The sequence below is a fragment of the Macrobrachium nipponense genome, chromosome 15, assembly GCF_015104395.2.
Source record: "Macrobrachium nipponense isolate FS-2020 chromosome 15, ASM1510439v2, whole genome shotgun sequence".
Classification (NCBI taxonomy): Eukaryota; Metazoa; Arthropoda; class Malacostraca; order Decapoda; family Palaemonidae; genus Macrobrachium; species Macrobrachium nipponense.
Genome location: NC_087208.1, coordinates 74333874 through 74354645, shown reverse-complemented (window position 1 = coordinate 74354645; position 20772 = coordinate 74333874). Strand labels below are relative to the sequence as shown.

The 20772-nt window shown below is 44.4% G+C and overlaps 1 protein-coding gene across 1 annotated transcript in view; it reads left to right on the top strand.

Moving 5' to 3' along the window:
- The window catches only part of LOC135195058 (acid ceramidase-like), a 338079-nt gene that overhangs the window by 312779 nt on the left and 4528 nt on the right, over positions 1-20772 (top strand). The window lies entirely within an intron of this gene.

Genomic DNA, 20772 nt, shown 5'->3' with positions numbered 1-20772 from the left:
TGAACATTGAGGTTCTCTTAACATCTGCAATTAAGCTAACTGTCAGACATCATTTCCTTTGTTTTTTACAAATATTGACCATATTTTGGATGCAACCGTTGTGGCGGGATCACAAGTTCTAAACACAAGCTGCAGAATCCCCCCCCCCCCCCCCACATAAACTTACCAATCCAGCTGCCAAACTCACACTCAACCACACTCTCCTCTTTACACTACAAAATTCACGCAGGACAATTGGCCTATACCTACACAAAAACTAAAACAAACTCAAAACACATGTACTTACCAGCCACTCCAGATACTCCGGGCTATGCTGTGCTGTCTGCCGGTCAAGGTCACAGAGATACCAACCACAATAAAGACCACAACCCACAACAAAACAACACAACAACACACAACACCCAAGGACCACAATCCCACAAATCAACAACACAACAACAAAACAGGAACACAACCACAACCCAACAACACAACACCCAAAGACCACAACCCCACAACTCAACTCTCTCTCTCTCTCTCTCTCTCTCTCTCTCTCTCTCTCTCTCTTCTCTCTCTCTCTCTCGCTCCTTCCCCCTCCCCTCCTCTTCCTCTCTCTCTATCTCTCCTCTCTTCGTCTCGTCTCTCTCTCTCTCTCACACACAGACGTTGTCAAATGGAACTCCATGACTCCTCCATACCGTAAGTCAGGTAAGAGAGTATCTTTGTTGCAAGTCAATATTTGTAAAAGTGGTGACCTGGCTGCAGATCTCTGTAATTGCAGATACAATCTCTTTGTCCAGCAGACTAGCAACCAGCCTTGGCTGTGCTAAACTGGGAATCGCAAGGGAAATAAACCTGTAAAGTAAATCCAGTTAAATTATTTGGGCACACCATGGACAGAGTTACACTGTATGTATTTTCTTTGCTTTTATATTGCATTGTAACATTTGAGTCTAGGAATCTTAGTGTAAATCGCATATGTGTATCAGCAGACGGATGTCGCAATTGCCCCACACCTCACTCCCTTGATGAGAGAATGTTGCCATTTACAAACATACATTACACTTTGTCGCTCTTGAGCAGCCACCTTCAAGTCCAGACAAGAGAGTAGACTGGTGACAGTGAGAACCCCAGATCAGACCAAGAACTACCCTAATACCCACGCAATGGTAGGTCCCACAGATGAAGAGACACGACCCCAGTCCAATCTACCTCTTTAACCCCTTCTTTACCGGGTGGGTGAGCAGAATGTAAACATTGTGTTCGCTGCCGAACTGAATCTCTCAGTAGTGACTCGAGTTTGGAGGGGTGCCCATCGTAAAAATATTTGCCAAAAATACACTAATCAAGACAGGCTAATGAAATTATCAGGTATTATTAGCACTATAATAACGCATATTCTCTGTTAGTTTTATCATCCTACAGGGAAAATAAATGATTTTATGAATAAAAATGTGAAACTCAGTGTCCCTTGTACAAGGGACACTGGTGGTCGATGAGAAAACTACGGTCTTGAATAGAAATTCGGTCTTACAGAATGTTGGTATATTGCACCTGGAACATGCACATAAAGTATTATCAAAATAGAACAGTAAATAAGCACGTAATAACAAAAAAAGAGAGCAAAAACTAAAGCGAAAGCCCCGCCAATAAATATGGAAATCGCAAATTTTATAGTATATCTTTCAAAAATTGGGCGATGTCATTTTCTACGTTTTCTAAGATTAGTTTCATCACAGAAAACAACTTTAGGGGCATTAGGGGTATCTGAACTAATTTTTCAAGTTTCTTGTCCTCAGAAAAAATCGCTTTTTTGCTTTTTCTCTGGTTTGGTTTTTTATATATAAAGTTACTATAAGGCTTTATTTCTACCTTCATTTATCTGGTGTTCATATCTTTTATTTGTAAAATGTAATAAGTGAATAAATAAATAAATACAGTAAATGATGATACAACTGGTTTTTTACTTGGGTAGAAGTTATTACATGTTTACGCTTGTCTGGTTTTGTGATTTTTTGTTGAGACGCAGTTCATCTGTCACCTACACACTACTATAAGCAGTAATAATACTATTTTTTGGGGTTCATCATACGTCTAGCATCGTGTCATACTGTTTATTTTGCTCCAAACTCTTCAAACCGAAATTACAGAATGATTGGAAGTCCCTATCTGAAAAGAGGAGTTTTGGTGGTACTATGCGTACCACCTTTATGCACCCGGTGCGGTATAGTAGACTTCAATGGTGGTACCCACCTACCTCCAAACAAACTTTCGGTAATGAAGAGGTTAAAGAGCTCACACCTCTCCTACCCGAGTCAGTCTGCAAGAGGAGGTAGGAGCAAGAAAAAAGCAGGCTCCTGATGAGAGTGACCATACCTTGTGGACAGGGATCAAGAATATGGTGCTGAAGTGTGGAATCAGGATCATTTGGAGAAGGTCTCCAGGCTTCTATACTGGTCGCTTTATAGTGGAGAAAGTGATGAGGATGGAGGCCTGTCATAGACTTATCGGTACTGAGCAGCAACATCAGACAGATACCATTCATGATGGAGACAGCTCATTCACTCTTGCATTTTGTCAGAGAGGAAGACTTTTAAGACCTCAATTAGTCTTCAGGATGCTTGTTTCTATATCCCTATTTGCCAGTATTCAAGAAAGTTAATTTGTTTCATGTGCCTGGTGCCAAACCCATAGGGGTTCACTAGGGCCTTCATATTGATCCCTCTGATCCAGATCCTTTGATGAGGTTGGGGCTGAGGGATCCACTGCAGGGGGTGTATGCTCTTTTATGCCTACTCAAGTAAACATTGGGATCTATAACTCTTTTACTACTTGTTCTATATATTTTCCCTTCCCTTCTTATTTCATTGATGACCTTTGCATGGTGTTAAATTACGGAAATCACTGCTCTTGTAACTTTGAAGGAGGATGGATTTTGGATGGCATGTTGCACCACCTGTAGAACTATAGTACCTGATGTGGTTGAATTAGGGAAAATTTTTATGTTAAACCATGCCCTCAGTGCTGGGTCTGATCTGAACAGACTGATGACCCTGTGGCGGGATCACAAGCCCCTCAGTGGCATGATCGGTATGATCTTGGCCTGTCACCTCGGTGGCCACGAGTTCGATTCTCGGGCATTCCATTGAGGTGTGAGAGATGTGTATTTCTGGTGATAGTTCACTCTCGACGTGGTTCGGAAGTCACGTAAAGCCGTTGGTCCCATTGCTGAATAACCACTGGTCCCATGCAACGTAAAAACACCTTACAAACAAACAAAACAAACGGACAAATCCCCCCCCCCCCCTCCACATAAACCTAATCAATTCAGCTACCAAACTCACCTTCAGTCACACTTTCCTCTTTACACTACAGAAGACACGCAGGACAATTGACCCACCTACACTAGAAAGAAAGAAAGAAACACATGTACTCACCCAACTGCAGATACTCAGGGCTATGCTGTGCTGTCCACTGGTTGAGGTCACGGAGATACCAACAACAACTAAGAACCACAACCCAACAACACAACAACCAAGGACCAGAACCCCACAACTCAACAGCACAACAACAAACAAGGAATACAACCACAACAAAAGACCACTGCACAATCACCAACCCACCCAAAAAAACGCCACCACAAAAAGGCAACACATACACATCCACTAACAACACCAAGGAATCACAACAGATCACCAACAACAACCCTCAACAACTCACAACCACACCAAGAAACCACAACAGCCTCCAACAACAACAACCCTCAACCACAACAACTCACACATAACCCAACAGGAACTCACAAGCACAAACAAATCCAACAGCACAGGCACAACAACTCCAAAGCAAACAATATCAACTTAACAACAACTAAGCAACAAATCAATAAAACAAAAAAACGTGACTGACTCTCAATGCCTTCAATAGACTGCTGCCGACGCTGCTGACTATCACAAGACTCAAGACTAAAGACTGACTGAAACACAGAACTAACAACTAATTCCAACTGCACCATCAGACAACCCAGAACTCACCAACAGCCAGTTCAGTCGCTAACTATCCATTCACTCTCTCTCTCTCTCTCTCTCTCTCTCTCAAGGACGTTGCCAAATGAAACTCCCATAACTCCTCCATAACCCCAAAGGCCTCTTTCATACCATGCGGTTTGAAACTGTTGCCGCAAGCAGTGCTGTACACTTGACATAAATCTAATGATGCTTTTCACAACAACATGGTGGTGTTATTTCACCACTACAGCACTGCATTGCATGTGCAAAACCCCACTGGACTGGTCAGGCGCTGCACTGTCGGCAGTGACAGTTGACTTATATGTCCAGTACACCTCTTCACATCATGCGGTATTTATTTTCCTGCTCTACGTACGGTAACCGAGCACTAGTATGCTACTGACCCTCATTGTTAAAGAGTGGATTAAGATATTGACATTGGATTGCTAATTTCATTAGCTAAAATGAAACCCAAACTATGGGACAATCAAATAAAAGACCATTAATGTCGCAATTATGATATAGCGGCATGGAGGGAAATTTGTTGCTGTGAATGAAAATTTGAGGGCTTGAGCGATAAAGAAAAAAAATATATTTTGGTAAGCTAAACTACTTTAAAGCGCCTCAATGGCGTGATCGGTATGGTCTTGGCTTGCCACATTGGTGGTTGCGAGTTCAATTCTCCGGCATTCTGTTGAGGAGTTAGTGTATTTCTGGTGATAGAAGTTCACTCTCGACGTGGTTCGGAAGTCACGTAAAAAGCCGTTGGTCCCCTTGCTGAATAACCACTGGTTCCATGCAACGTAAAAACACCATACAAACAAAACAAAACAAAACTACTTTAATAATATATATAATAATGGTAAGTTCATATTGTATTTACTTAAGGGATTTTGACGAAGGAAAAATCTATTTCTGGGCAAGGGCCCGTGTCGCCCAGTGAAATGTCCCTTTAGCACACATTTCTAAGGTAAATTATTGCTAACATACCAGAGAAAAAAGCTAAATGGAAATGTCAGAATATTCTGACTCGCTCACCTTATATAAAAGGTGTCGGTATGGTTTCTGGGGCAAGTGAAACCACTATCACGGGTCTCTTACCATTTAGATCCATCCTTCTTCGAAATCCCCCTACCTGAGAGGGCCGATGCAAGGCTAGCTCCCAGCTACGACTACTACTAGCGCCCCCGACGCCATCACTAATGCCTCTACCGGTCATCCTTGGAGTTAGCCTGTCAAGCTTGGGCCCAAGGGTGGGAAACAAAAGCAGGGTGGGATTTCACTGGGCGACACGGGCCCTTGCCCAGAAATAGATTTTTCCTTCGTCAAAATCCCTTTTCTGGGCTCAGCCCGTGTTGCTTCGTGAAATAGTACCAGAGAAATGGCCACAAGCTTGAATATGGATATAAGATGTGTAAGGATAAAATAAAAAACATTTAAAAATTAAGTACTATAATCCAGAAGGACTTATAAACTATAAATGATTATAATACATACTTAAGATTAATTATGATAACTTACATTAATCTTAAAATTAAATACAATATCACAAATTCAAAGATATGCGTGAGTAATCCTTGCATAAAAATAAGGAAAACATCACAATTATGTGCACCTATGGCACCTAAGGCATAGAAAAGGCTACATGGTGGCAGGACCGCAGGAAGGACATCAGTGAGGCAGGTAGAAAGGAGATCTAGATCTAATTACTAATACTACTTAAGCAGTGTCAGGAGAAACTGTGTTTCCCGCTGCCACTGCTGGGAATTAAGAGCTTCTAAGGACTTAAGGTAGTGACGTTTGAACACTCTCGGAGATTTCCAGCCTGTATACTCTTTCAGATCATCAAAATTCATATGCTGAAAGTAGTTGATCGAGGTAGCTACTGCCCTAATATCGTGAACCTTGGGGAATGAGTCTGGGTTGGCTTGTTTAATAAAATATAAAATCTGCTGCCTAATCCCTTTTAAGGAAATGGTGCCACCCTTTTCCCTCATGAACAAAGGGCCAGAGGATCTCATGGCTGCCCTGGTAAGATATGCTCTTAAGGCAGTAACTGGACATAAAGAAGGGTCCTGAGGAAGAGGGAGGACCTTCCAAGGGGCCCATCTCATTAATGGATCCTCATTTTTAGCTAAAAATTGACGATCTGGAGAAAGTAAGACTTCTCCTGAAGGGAGAAATTCTATATGACCTGAGTCTCTAGATAGAGCCGACAGTTCAGATACTCTGGCTCCTGAGGCCAGACTTAGAAGAAATAATGTTTTCCTCAGGAGGGGCAAGAAATCACGTGAGTTGTTATCAGTGTCTGAGGCCAGTTTGAGAACATCATTTAAGAACCATGACACAGAATTAGGCCCCTCTGATGGTCTGAGCCTAGCACAGGCTCTAGGGATAGATGAAAAATAGGAGTCTGTTAGATCTATTTTAAAACCAAACTGGAAGATCTTCTTTAGTGCTGATTTAGTAGTAGTAATATTACTAGCTGCTAAACCTTTTTCAAATAATGATCCAAAGAAGGAAATAGCCAGGTTGGTAGTCATAGTTGGAGATTCGGGTCCCCCACCCCTCAGAAAAAATGGCTATTTTGTTTTTAACAGCTGAGTCCATATTGACGAAGGGTCGATTCTCATTTATCCGATTCTAGGAATAGGATGTTTTGAGGATCGATATCAGCATCCATTTTGGCTGCGAACTTCACGAAGTCCATAAAGTTAGGGTTTTGAGAATTCCTGAGGAAGCGAACACAGTCTTCATTTGCACTAGTTGGGATAGCTTGGGATTGGGAATCCGTTGAAGCCGGAGACCCAATTCCAGCAGGAGTGGTTCACATGGCTTGACTTGGAGCCTCCCCTGTTGATGCAGTGTACTACTACTGCGCTGTCCAACACCAGCTTGATGTGAGATCCCTTGGCTGGTTGAAGTCTTTTCAGGGTGAGGAATACTGCCATAGCCTCCAGTACAATGATATGGAGCCGGCGGAATGGAAGGGACCAAGTCCCTTGTACCTTTTTGTACTGAGAGTACCCTCCCCAGCCGCTTAGTGAAGCATCCGTGTGGATAACTAATGCCGGCGGAGAGAATTGAAGAGGGATTGACTTTGATAAATTCTTGACCTCCGCCCAAGGGCGGAGGCGCTTGTGTAGTATCGCCGGGATAGCGGACAACTTGTCCCGGGACTTGCTGTTTGCCCTTGGAGCTCAGACGCGGTTTATGGTCCTTGAGTTTTGCCTTCAGCAGAACGTCTGTTACTGAGGCGAATTGAAGAGAGCCCAAGATCCTTTCCTGGCTCCTTCGAGATATCTGTTTGTACTTGAGAAATTGTCTGGTTGCTTTGGCTATTTCTCTTCTCTTTGACGATGGAATTGATAGAGTGTGCGAGTTTAAGTCCCACTGAATGCCCAGCCACTGAAAGCGAGAGTCTGGTGTCAACCGGGACTTGGTCTTGTTTATCTGGAACCCTGAGTGTTCCAGAAACTGGATTACCTTGACCGTTGCTTTGTGGCATTCTTCGATGCTTGTTTATTCCCCGAGACCTGAGTTGTTGAACTACTGTCTCCGCTAATTTCGTAAAGACTCTGGGGGCTACATTTAGCCCGAAGGGCATTACCTTGAAGGAGAATGCCTGGTTCCCTAGCCTGAAACCTAGGTACGGGCGGAAGTGTCTTGCCACTGGGACATGATAGTATGCGTCTGTAAGATCGATAGAGGTGGTGACGGCCCCACGGGGAAGTAAGGTCCGCACCTGCGAGATAGTCAGCATTTTGAACTTGTCGCAACGAATGAATAAGTTTAGACGGGACAAGTCTAGAATTATTCTTCGTTTGGTTGAGCCTTTCTTTGGCACGCTGAACAAGCGACCTTGAAACTTTAAATGCCTGACTTTTGACACTACCCCTTTCTGAAGGAGTTCTTGGGCATACTCTACCAATTCCGTTGACGGTTGTTGATAGAAGATCTTGGTTGAAGGAGGACCTTTGGTCCAGCTCCATCCTAGGCCTTTGGACACAATGCTCTGTGCCCAGCTGCTGAACCTCCATCTGTGACGAAAGAGGAACAGTCTCCCTCCTACCTGAGGGTTCTCACTGGCTCGGGGCAGGTCGAGACCCGCGCCCTCCCCGTAAGTGCTTCCCTCGGCTGGATGCTCTTCCGCCGCCTCTCTGGCGAAAGGCACCTCTAGCCCTGCTGCCTCTTCCGAACCTGTTGAAAGGTTGGAATGACTGGCCTTCAAACACTGGGTTGAAGGCCGGAGAGACAGCAAAGGAGGTGGAAGCTTGACCTTGAGAAGTCAGCAGCAGAAATTGTTGCTGAGGCTGTGTCTTCGATGTAGAAGGCTGTGGCACTTGGGAAACCGGCACTGCCTGAACTACCTGCTGTTGCTGGGGAGCCTGGAAAGGCTGGAATTTCCTAGGCTTCTTGACTTTCTTGGATGAAGAAGTCGACTCCGGTTTCCTCTTACTGGAGAGGCCCCAGCGGACCTTAAGACTCTGGTTGAGTCTTGTCGCCTCATACTGAACCGAATTGACGACTGATTCTGGGAAAAGGTCGGCACCCCAGATCGAAGCCACCAGCAACTTATTCGGTTCGTGACAGAGTGGCTTCCTGCAGAACATGTTTCCTGCAGTTACGCCTTGCCACAATGAAATCGTACAAATCACATTGAACAGTGTGTAAATGTGATTTGGCTATTAACTTGAACAGAGGTTCGTTACCATAAGTAACGGCCGAAACCTCTGTCATGACCAGAGTATTGAGTGATTTGGATAGCCTTGTACGAGCGTCAAATTCGGCTTGAATGAGACTGTCTGGAAGTCTGGGAAGCCGTTTGCTGAACTGTATGATAGCGCAGTCTGGCTTTAATTTCCCGACCGAAAAGGTGGCCGGGAGATCTGCCCAAAGATCTTCCATACCAGGAAGGAGGAGTGACGTGGGCTCCGTTTCCTGGAGCTGTGGCATCGGCTCGTCTCTCATAGTGGCCTGCATTGTTAACTCCGTCACCTTTGTGGTGAACGGAATGGGAGTCTCTCCGTCCACCACAAACATGGTAAAAGCGCTTTTAAACGCTTGAATCCTGGTATTAATGCAATCCCAGTCTTCCAAGTTTCTTAGCCAGTCACGCTGGGCTTGATCCCGACTGAAGATGACGGTCTCTTTTGGGATCTTATCCTCCCTCCTCATAGCTGCCTCCGTAAGGCGGGCGTAACCAATGAAGGGGGGTTGCAGGTTTGCCGGGTGGAACTCGAAGTCCTCAATCCTTCGAGTTCCACAGTCCGCCAACATTAGCATCCCGTCCTTAAAGGGGGCATAAGACGATATCCTCCAAGGATTACTCGCCGTGTAAGGAGGGAGGGTGTTGTAGTCCGGCATGGCCTGAGCTGCCACACCGGGCTGAGGTAGAGCTGCCGTAGGGTTCTCCCGGAGACCTGCTATGAGGTTCTCCTGGTTGGCCAGCCTCTCCGAGATGGCCCGGATTGACTGACCTGACTCCTCAAAGGAAGAAGAGATGTGAGAGAGCATCTCTTGGAACTTGTCCTGAACCAAGTTCCCTACCAGACTACCCATTTGCTGCATGATGTTTGCAGTAAAGGAGTCCGAATCAAAGGAACTAGGTTCCTGCTTCTCTCTGGGAGTCTTAGGGCGTGCTCCTGTAGAGGTTGAAGGCTCAGGATCATACGGGAGCTGAGCCTCGTCTCTGGAGGACTTCCCTCTGGACCCTTTCGAGTGGGAAGACGACTTGGGCTTCTCTGCTCCGGAATGGTGAGCCGGAGACTTTTGAGAACCGCTCGAAGTCGCCTTCTTAGACAGCGTCTTTTGAAGCGTCTTTACTTCACGCTTCCCTTTGACCTTAGGGATTGCCTGGATGGACTTCGGCCTAGCCGAAAGCCCATCCTCAGAGAATCCTTGAAAAGAAGAAGAAGAAGGGACAGGGGAAGAAGATCTAGAATGGCTCAAGGGTAAACCTTGAGCCCCTACCAAACCTGCCTCACTCAACCTCCTACCTGCTGCCTCTACCGCCATGGGCTTGAGGTCCAGATTCAGAGTTGCCACTTCTTCCACGATTTCTTGGTTTCCAGGATCCTCCAAAGCTTGGGTTACTTGATGCTGAATAGCAGCGATGTAAGGAGCCGCCAACCCACCGACCCAGGCCTTCAGGGTGGTTTGGGCGGCGTCCCTGACTACTTGAGCAGTCTGAAAGAGAGGGTCAGTATAAATACTAAGCTACTTAGAACTAAATTATATTAAAATTCCTACAATAGCATATTTTCTGGTAATTGCTTTTAAAATATGCCAATCAAAATTGTCAGCGGTAATTAACTCGTTTGCTAATGTGTAAACGTAAACAGAATCTGAGTTATTTTCTATTACAATGCATTGTGAAAACATTAATGAAGATATCATTATGAAAGGCAGTAAAATTGATGATGCCTAATATATTGCGGTTGACCTGGTGATAAAACGAAACCTATAAGATGAAGCTTGTTCACTATGGTGTTAATCTAGAAAAGAAATTGAAAGATTCTCTCTCTCTCTCTCTCTCTCTCTCTCTCGCATAATTTTTGTTGTCTTTATAACTGTCCTATTATTAATATTTTTTCTCTCCTGTCTTTCTATCTTTCTACTAAATACGAACTTGTTACATTTGTGAAAATATCTATATATTTCACTTCCTAAACACTTCTCATATTTATTTCACATATTTCCTTAACTGAACCTTTTATACTCAAACCCAGTATCGTCAACAACAAAAACTATATGCTCACTCTCTTAATTAACAATATTAGGCTATGGAGACTTTACTCTATGCTCAAGAAACATATCTGCTTCCCACTCATTCCTCCTTTCTTACCCTAACAGTGCTGTCGCGAAAAATTGGTGCACGAATTTTCTGAGACGTATTTCCCATCCATTCATCCATTTCCTGCTTTCAATGTAAGGTGAAATGCCACGTAGCAGGCGGTCTGGCAGCTAAAGCAGAATGGTTCTTTTTTGTCTGTTCACATTTATCAGTCATCGCCTCTCCTCCCTCATAGATTAAGGACAAAATTCTTGTTGTCTTGTAAATTATATAAAAAACAAAGAATGCTTTCTTTTTGAAGAGAAGAAATTCTCGATGAAATTGACTAACCCGAGCCACACCACGAGTTCGCTCTCTCACTTCTGATTAACATAGATCAGATAGCAACTCTTCTGGGTCTTGTACCTGGTGTACGGGTGTGAACTTGGCCATGTAGGGAGGCGTGAATGACCAGAATCATGCACAGTAAGTAATCGTTCTTTCTTGTAGCCATTGTTGGGCTAATTTATGTTAATCTTTACTCACTTTGTTTAGTCAACTTTCGAGAATGTGTCACCATTTGTTTCAGTGAAAGTGAAATTTAATTTAACGGAGTTTTCAGTGTTTTTGAGTGGTCATGTGGCCACGTAAATTTTGTCTAAATTTGGGGTGCTGAGCCACCCAAGCTCACGTTTTACTATTGTTTTTTCTGTTAACATTGATGAGTTTAGTTTTGTAATAAAATTGTCAAAATCATCCGTGTTTACCTTTCAAGTTGTCCTTGTGGATGGGCTAGAACCTTTCCTTTAAGGTAGGGCTATCAGCCTCACAACATCTGGCACGAGCCTAAATGACAGTCGTTATAACATTCGCGACAGGTGCGACATCTATTGGATGTTTAATTAGTTACTTGTCCAACTGCTTTGGGGTTCTTTACCATAATCACGGATTCGTGTTGACTCTGGATCAGTAGAGGGAACGAACTATTGTGCACGATAGTATAGGTGAAGATTGAGCGTACAAGACTTGCTTATAGGTTCTTCATCTTGCAAATATCCTCCATTTTGCAATAACTGTGCTGTGCCCTTGACTGTAAGACAATTGCTGGTTGAATGTCTCAATCTAGGGAATTTGAGACAGGTTCCGTCCTGGGGACGTGACAGAGGACATTTTATCCTAGCTACAATTGTTAGTGAGGGCTGTAGTAGAGCAATTTTATATGATATATTTGTGAGGGAGGCAGGCCTCCTTAAAATTTAGATCATATACACATGAAGTATGTGTAAGGACAACGCTTTTTCCCTATTTTCATTGTATCCAATCATCAAGTTGCGTTGTTCTTACTCCCATCCGATAGAGCATTCCGCGGCCTTTCCGCTGATGTATAATGCATGTAAATGTATGTTTGTAAGAAAACACAAATCTACTGTCTCAGAGTCATTTTTGCTCTCGGTGTGAGTCGGTACTACTTATCCGTCCGCACCTGTCTATGTCAACCCAGTTCGTCTGTAAATAAATCATCAGTACCCAGCTACCTGCCTTAATCTCTGGTCCTCACAACTGGTGACCTCCCAGAGTTGGTGACACAGCAGTTTAGGCCCCAGCCTTTAACAGACTAATTATGGCCGCTCACTTTCAGAGAACCTTTAGCGGACTCAATACGACACCACAGTTTAGGTCTCTGAAAACTCCATTGCAAGGACGACACCAATGCCATTAATGGACTAATCACGGTGTAAGGACAAAGCTTATTCACAATTTTCTCTGTATGTAGTTCAACATTCGCGTTGTTCTTACTTCCCTCCGCGAGAGCGTTCAGCGGGCTTTCCGCCAATGTATATATCTTGTGAAATCATATTTCACAAATCTCTCGCGGGTCGGTAACCACATTTCCGCCCGCATGCTGTATATTTGAATTTTCCCTTACCTGTAAATAAATCATCAGTACCCAGCTACCTGTCTTAATCTCTGGTCCTCACAACTCCGACAGGAAAACGGGTCCGCGGTCCGTCGTGATCTCGTCTGGCACTCCGAATCGACTGATCCAGCTAGTGAGAAGGGCTTCGGCGCACGCTTTGGTGGTTGCCTCCAACATCGGCGTTGCCTCAATCCATCTGGTGGAGCGATTGATTATCGTCAGGAGGTATCTGGCGCCTCCCGACGGGGGCAGGGGGCCCACGACGTCTATGAGAATGTGGCCGAATCTTCGTTTCGGCTGCGGAAATTCCCCCACGCCTGATTCTGTGTGCCGACTGACTTTACTAGTTTGGCAAGGCACGCAGGTCCTGGCCCACTCGAGGGAGTCCTTCCGAATTCCGTGCCAGACGAACTTCTCCGTCAGGAGGCGCATCGTCGTCCGGCCCGAGGGGTGTGAGAGTCCATGTATGATGTTGAATACGGCTTTCCTTCGGGAGGCTGGGATCAGCGGGCGCGGGCGGCCCGTGCTGATGTCGCAGAGGAGCGTCGGGCGCTTCCCAGCGTGTTTTGGCGTTTATTTCGAGGACGGGTAGCTGAGTGCTGGTCAGCCAACACAAAATTCAGGAGGTGATTCAGAAACATCCATCTGACGTCGCGGCCTCCTTTCCCTCACCCGGGGGACGCCAGATATCTTCTCGACCCGCCGAACCTGCGGGCCTCCTTGGTTCTTCCCCCAGCACCATTGCCGCACCTGCGAGTCCCCAGACGAAATCCCCTGCCTGCCGGCGCCGCTGCTACACCCAGGGATGTGCTTTACCCACCCGACGTCGCTGCCTGTGGGCCTCCCCTGCCTGCCGACGCTGCTGCTATACCCAGGGACGTGCTTTACCCACCCGACGTCGCTGCCTGTGGGCCTCCCCTGCCTGCCGACGCCGTTGCTACACCGAGGGACCTGCTTTACCCACCCGACGTCGCTGCCACACACGTGGGCCTGCTCAGCCCCCTGACGTCGCTGCCTGTGGGCCTCTTCAAGCCCTCGACGCCGCCGTTATTCCTGGGGCTCGCTTGGCCTTCCTGATGTCGATGCCATGCCTGTGGACCTGCTCACCTTTTCCAACGCCGCCGCCTGTAGTCCTCCTCGGCCCACCGACACCGCTGCCACGCCTGTAGGCCTCCCCTGCCTGCCGACGCCACTACCTGTGGGTTTCCTTGACCTGCTTACGCCGCTGCTCACCTGTGGTTCCGCTCTGCCCGCGGGATGCAGCTGCTGCGCTGGGAACTTCCTCAGCCCAACCTACGCCACTGCCGCACCTGGGGATCCCCACGGCCCGTCCCACTCCACCACCACACACAATGCAGCTCTCTCTCTCGCAGTCTTGGTCGCCCCGGCATACAGTAGAACCCCCCCGGCTACCGCCAGGGGAGGCATCCTGTCAGTCAGCAAAACCGAAGGACTCTACACTCGATGACGCCCCATAACAAGTGTCACAAGGACACGGGGTTGCCCCTGCCTCCAAGATTGTCATCCAATAATTATTCCATAACCATTGTCTTGGGGGGGAAGTATTTGTAAGGACAACGCTTTTTCCCTATTTTCATCGAACCCAATCATCAAGTCGCGTTGTTCTTACTTCCGTCCGATAGAGCGTTCTGCGGCCTTTCCGCCGATGTATAACACATGCAATTCCATAATTTGTACGCCTTAATATATCTAAATGTATGTCTGTAAGAAAACACAAATTTACTGTCTCAGAGTCATTTCTGTTCGTGGTGCGAGACTGCACTACTTATCTGTCCGCACCTGTCTATGTCAACCCAATTTGTCTGTAAATAAATCATCAGTACCCAGCTACCTGTCTTAATCTCTGGTCCTCACAACGGCACAGCTTCCCAGTGTGTTTGCCGTTTATTTCGAGGACAAGTAGCTGGGTGCTGGTCAGCCAACACAAAATTCAGGCGGCGGTCCAGAAACATCCATCTGACGTCGCGGCCTCCTTTGCCTCACCCGGGGGGACGCCAGATATCTTCTCAACCCGCTGAACCTGCGGTCCTCCTTGGTTCTTCCCCCAGTCTGCCTGACGTCGCTGCCACACCTGCAGGCCTCCTCTCTGTTCTTCCCCCAGCGCCATTGTCGTACCTGCGAGTCCCCAGGCTGCTACACCCAGGGTCCTGCTTTACCCACCCGATGTCGCTGCCTGTGGGCCGCCTCAAACCCTCGACGCTGCTGTCCCTCCTGGGGCTCGCTCGGCCTGCCTGACGTTGCTGCCACACCTGTGGACCTGCTCACCCTTCTGATGCTGTCGGCTGTAGTCCTCCTTGGCCCACCGACACTGTTGCCACACCTGTGGGCTTCCCCTGCCTGCTGATGCCGCTACCTGTGGTTTTCCTCGACCTGCTGACACCGCTGCTCACCTGTGGTTCCCCTCTGCTTGCAGGACACCGCTGCCACGCTGGGGACTTCCTCAGCCCAACATACGCCACTGACGCACCTGGGGATCCCCATCCCACTCCACCACCACACACAATGCAGCTCTTTCCACAGTCTTGGTTGCCCCAGCCCACAGTAGAACCGCCAAAGGAAGCATCCTGTCAACCAGCAACACCGAAGGACTCTACACTCGATGACGCCCCACAACAAGTGTCACAAGGACACGGGGTTCCGCGGCCTTTCCGCCGATGTATAACATATATAATTCCATTATTTGTACGCCTTATTATCTTTAAATGTATGTTTGTAAGAAAACACAAATCTACTGTCTCAGAGTCATTTTTGCTCTCAGTGTGAGTCGGCACTACTTATCCGTCCGCACCTGTCTATATCAACCCAGTTCGTCTGTAAATAAATCATCAGTACCCAGCTACCTGCCTTAATCTCTGGTCCTAACATATGTGTATGGATAATATATTTGAATATATATATATATATTAATATATATAGATATACCACAGATATATATATATATATATATATATACACACACACACACACACACACACAGGCAGTCCCTGCAGCTTCTTCTTATGACGTTCTAAGGTTACGGCACTTTTCAATTATATTCAAAATATTTTCAGGTTTACGACACGTTTCGTGGTTAAGCCGCTTACGACACCAATCTGGCGGAGAAATATGACTCCAAAAATGCAAAATAATCAATATTTGAAGTTTTTTTTATGAAAAATCCAATAAAAATGCAGTTTTCAAAGTTTTTAATACACCAAAAGCATTAAAAGTAAGTTTTTTTTTAAGGATTTTTGAAGATATTCTGGCTTACAGCGATTTTTGGCTTACGACGCATTTCAAGAACGGAACCCGTTGTTAGCCGGGGACTACCTGTATATATATATATATATATATAATATATATATATATATATAGATATTTAGGGATATATATATATATTATATATATATATATAGATATTTATTGATATAAAGGTTTTTTGCCACGAAGGAAAAATGAAAAAGCGAGATAGCCAAGTACTTTCGGCTATCTCGCTTTTTCATTTTTTCCTTCGTGGCAAAAAACCTTTATTTATACATAGCATCACGTATTATATACTTCGTGATCAAGTTATTCTATATATATATATATATATATCATATATATATATATATATATATAGATATATATATATATATATAGTATATGTTTTTTTAGGTTTTTTACATGAAACTCCTTTTCAACATTTATTTTTATACTTTATTTACTAATTTTATTACAGCAACTGTAGTGATTTTAATCACGAGTTCTTTGTCCAGATGTTGAGGGCCGATGACAAGATCATGAAGGACGGAGCAACAGCTACACAGATAGGGTTGAATAGACAAGGTCGACAGTTTTACCATTTTATTACAAAAATAGACTCTTCAAGTTGAAGAAACAAGACAGTTCCCTTACATTGCAACTATTTACATTCCTCACAAGTGTAAATCCACTGCTAAATAGCCATTAGAACAAAGATTCGGTCGTCATGCGGTCAAACCGGAAAACTAAGTCCCTGAAGGGGATAATCTTCACAAAAATGAACACATTGTCACTAATTTCTTTGTAAAAAGGGTCCCAGTATTAGAACTGATATTTCTAACACAATAATGACCTAGTTGAGACAAATACGCAACGGATGCACTTTGATAAACCTAACTTATGTTCTTGCTGTACAACTGTTCACCGGCTTGATCAGAGGAGTTTGTTGCAATCGCCTTACCTTTCCGAGTCACGCCCTGGGGAAGAATGCTGTGCGAAGGGAGGGATGCCCCACTCTACAACTTTGTGACGCCTAGATGCGGACTTGTTTATTGCGCATGTTATCTTCATGAATTGAAAGCAATAATTCTATATTTCAATTATGGGTCCATTGAAGTTTCATCATTAAATTCAATTTTTAGTCATTCTCCCAGATTCGCTATAATTTCAGCTTTTTTGCTTTGGGCAGTTATTTTGTTTCTTATACTTAATACATCGGATAAATTTGGATTCATTATTTACAGAAAGGTTATTTTTTTATTAGTTTAATTAATTCTCTTCTCCTCTGACCAGTTTGGCTCACCGCAACCTTTTAGTTGCATTCGTTGTTTTGTTACTCACGTAGCCACATCACCAAACCATTGACGTTCTTCTTACTAAATAACCGGACGTTATGGAAGGTTTGTCGTTACAAAGGGGCTTCTACCTTTTTCGATACATTCTCCACACTAGAAATGTCTGGCTGCAAGGCTAAGCATTCGGAAGTGTCGGATGGTGGGAGGCAAACTCTGTTGCTACGTGGCAGCCCGCCTCTAAGAGATGAGCGCTCGTCTTGTTAGAGAGGTACTATGGCAAAATATCAATCACATACACAGGTGATCACCTTCTAATCAAATAAAAAATAGCAACTGATAAATGCACAACAATTTTGCAATTACATTTCCAACTCTGACTCCTCATTCACTACCTGTGCTACGCAAGAATAGCTGGCACGAGGTACGCTCGTGAGTCTCCCTATACTCTTACAACACTACGTTTTCTATGGCCCTTCACCACCCTCCTGGCTCTAACTCACATGGTAACTCTCTCTCAACCTCACGGATTTAGTTTATTTTCACTCTTACACTTCTCCCCGCTCCATCCACACTAGCATTTTATCTCTCAGAGCTAAGGCTGTCTTGCGTTTAGGTCTATCACTTGGCCTTTTGGTCTGGTCAATTTGTCCAAACTGTGTACGACAAGTAACAGCATGTTACTTGTGTCATCACTCACAGCTTCTACATCACTTGAGTCCCTTTTATCATGAGCCTCCATCACCCTTTTGTTTCCTGTAGATGCTTTGTTGTCCTGGTAGTCACTGGTCTGCGTCTGTCCCACATCTCCGTTGTCGTCCATCCCATCCAACTCATCGTCCATTCCATTGTAGTTCACGCCAGCTCCTTTGTAGTCGCCCTCGTCTTTCCGCTTGTCATATTTGGTGACGTAATTTCTAGGGGAACAAGGTGATTGATGGCTTGCAGGGTTTCTGTGCCATCATACAGCACCTTTGCTGATCTAATGATCTCATCCTTGTCTGGATATACTGCCATGATCTTGCCAAATGGCCATGTAGCTCGCTTATGCTGATCAACTTTTACCAGCACTATATCGCCCGTGTGGGGCCCTTTTCCCTGCTGGGAGTCGTGCCTCGGTTGCAAGGCGGAGAGATATTCACATTGCCAATGCTCCCGAAACACTTTAAGGTATTGGTTAACCTGAGATACCGATCTCGTAACTTTCGAGTTGTCAGCATCTGGTTCAAGTCCTCGGGAGGAAGCAACAGCGCCATCAGGTTAATCATATAGCCTCGTAGAAGATGGGAGGAGGTGAGGACTCTATCCTCGCGATCATCCCCTGCATACATGAGAGGCTTATTATTGACCACTGCCTGGAGACTTCAATGCTTCTCTCCAGTAAATAGTTATCCATATTCCTGGAGACTTTACTGCCTCTTTCCTGTAAGTAGTTATCTACGTTCATTGAGACTTCAATGCTTCTCTCCAGTAAGTAGTTATCCATATTCATGGAGACTTCAATGCTGCCTCCAATAAGTAGTTATCCATATTCCTGAAGACTTCAATGGTTCTCTCCTGTAAGCAGTGATCTATATTCCTCGAGACTTCAATGCTTCTCTCCAGTAAGTAGTTATCTATATTCATGGAGACTTCAATGGTACTCCCTAGTAAGTAGTTATCCATATTTCTGCATATCTTCCTCTTTCCATTGATGCATTATTTTGTAAACTGGCCCACCTCAAAGTTTACCCAGCTTGATTAGCTGCATATTGATATATTTACCTGTATAATAAGGGTCAAGTAGTTGTCCATATTTCTGGAGACTTCAATACTCCTTGCTCTTCAGTAAGTAGTTATCTATATACCTGGAAACTTCAAAGCAGAACAGTGTTTAGTCTCTATTAAAACACATCAAATATATTGCGGTTTCAGATTAAATCATCAAGGACATAGAACCCTAGACTAAGTTAATGAGTCATTCGATGAATGTCCTGCTCAAGATGTAGGCCTAGGCCAAGGACAGAAGAATCTAGCCTTTTAGTATCGAAACCAATGACATACATTGTGGCCTTGGCCTAAATTTTTGAGGGCTGAAGACTAAGAGACTATGTCAGTTTCAGTCATGGTATTCCAATGTCAGACAAAGGCCTAGGTTAGGGTCAGAAGAATCCAGCCCCTTGGTCTCTACACTACTTCCAGTGCAGTGTGTGTATGTAAAATGTCTTTCACTTCTCATATGTAGGTTTGGTTGGCGTTGACCTGCTTAAGATGTTCATGATTGACAGGAAAAGCACCAAAAGAAGGAACAAAAAGTTTGTGCATCTTGTTCCTTTACTTTCAAAAACACTTTCATCTCAATTACTATATCCTGAGCTGTCAGAAAACTTTATCTGCATCTTATAAACATATATAATAAGTTGTAACGGATTTCATTCTTTGAAAGGAAAATTAAGCTTGGTGAAATGCCAGTCAAATCAAATTTACTCAGAAAATTAAATAACAGGTTAATAATTTGTAGAAGCCTTCTGGCTACCACGTTAAGGGCAACACTAAATTCTGTTAGACCAAAGTACTGCTGCTTTCTAATCATGAGGAGAATGAATGAGTTAGGTGCTATGACCAAACCAAAACCCCGTCCCAAAAAAATCAAGAACAAGAAACAAGATATTACAATATCAATGGTTGACCTTTAAGCAAAGGCAAACAGAACTTATTAGACTGCAGTTCCAGAGCTTTGTAAAAGAGGGGAAAGAATGGTCATGTGACCGTTGAAATTTTAGGAATACTGATTTTTCCGCACCACATCTCGTGAGGAGTGACCACCTGGGAGGTTGCAGTTGTGCGGGGTGGGGGAGCCGTTGGTTGAACGGACTCATTTAATTTGATCCTAACGATAAGGAAAGCAAAAATCGACACTGATGCTCTAATCAGGGAAGGGTCAGGATAATACAAAGCTGCAATTACTGGAATCAGGAACAATGCTTGTTAAACATGAAAAAGAATGAATAACAATTATAGTGGATGTAGCCAAATGAACTACGTGTTCCCTTCAAAATTAGTTTGGTGCTCATTTTCACACACAAAAAACTAATCAAATTCAGTTTCAATTAAAATTTTATTAAAAATAAAAATAAAAATAAAATGAATGGACAAGGACGCAAAAATAGCAAAATGTATCTTGAATTCTTTGAACTGACAAATCCACGGGATCATAAATAGTCGACAAATTCGAGACTGAAGCACAAGAAATCCAGTCACGAATCCCACGAGACGAAAGGCTGAAATGAAAACTCGTATCGACTGCAAACTATTCCTTTTTATCCACTCTTGGGTTGGTATGTAAGGACCATCAGGGTGGTTAAGGTCTGTTGTTACTCGGATGACTCGAGTTGAATACCGGCCAGAGAAATTTCCATCTAGGCTACTCTGGTGAGAAGTGGCTCGAATAAAGAACAAGTATGAGTGACAACACACTGGATACATTAGTTCCTTTATACACCTGGTGGTCTATAATTTTCCCCCAAAGCCTTCCATATCGTAACCAGTCTATGGCTATCATAGTTGCCTTTATGAAAT